This window comes from Orycteropus afer, unplaced genomic scaffold (assembly GCF_000298275.1).
Source record: "Orycteropus afer afer isolate SDZICR_OR568_19922 unplaced genomic scaffold, OryAfe1.0 scaffold00273, whole genome shotgun sequence".
Lineage (NCBI taxonomy): Eukaryota > Metazoa > Chordata > Mammalia > Tubulidentata > Orycteropodidae > Orycteropus > Orycteropus afer.
In genome coordinates this window covers 478,556-479,396 of record NW_006921860.1, presented here as the reverse complement: position 1 = coordinate 479,396, position 841 = coordinate 478,556, and the positions used below count along the sequence as shown (strand labels likewise).

Sequence of the window (841 nt, the reverse complement as noted above, 5' to 3'; positions counted from 1 at the left end):
GTCATGCGGTGAATGGTGTGCCCTTTGCCCGCTCAGTTCAGTGATGCGGCGGCTGTGTCCTTCACCCACTCACTTCGGTCATGCAGTGAGTGGTGTGTCCTTCATCTGCTCACTTCGGTCACGTGGTGAATGGTGTGTCCTTCACCCGCTCAGTTCGGTCATGCGGTGAGTAGTGTGTCCTTCACCTGCTCACTTCGGTCACGCGGTGAGTGGTGTGCCCTTCACCCGCTCACTTCGGTCACACGGTGAATGGTGTATCAGGTTATCGGCAGACATGCCACCTGCTGATTCATTCTGCTCTGCTTTAAGTTGGTTTCATGGTCAAACACAATTTTCTTAGAAACCCGGCGCCGTTGTAGAGCAATGTCATGGAGTCCACTTCAGACAAAGCCAGATGTTTATTGAGGGAGAGAGACGGTTGGGACTGGGACGACCTCTCGAGTTCCGGAGGGAAGATGGCCGCCCCACTGGACAGTGAAGAGAACACATTTTTGTACTGTTGGCGCTGGAACTAGAAGTCGGAAAATCACAATTTGCTGAAAGACTTTCGGGAGTCAAAGGTGGATTATCTCAGCGGGGATTTGGCAGGGGTCGGTGGACAATGCCCACCTGGGATCGCACGGCTGGTGAAGGGTCCGCACGCTTCCCTTTGTTACGGGATGGTCACAGGATGGTGGCAGGACAGGTTTCTCCTAGTAACCTGTTTAGTAAAACTAGCTCCTCGTCGAGTCTGTCTCTGCGAGCCCACTGTAAAGACTGATGGGAAATGCTGAGCTCGCACACCTAGAACGGATCATGGTGTCCTGTTCGGCCAGACCTCAGGGCACAATGTCTCCTTTTG

General features: G+C 53.5%; 1 protein-coding gene across 1 annotated transcript in view; it reads left to right on the top strand.

Moving 5' to 3' along the window:
- RPS6KA2 (ribosomal protein S6 kinase A2) overlaps positions 1 to 841 on the top strand; it is a 219,437-nt gene that overhangs the window by 67,274 nt on the left and 151,322 nt on the right. The window lies entirely within an intron of this gene.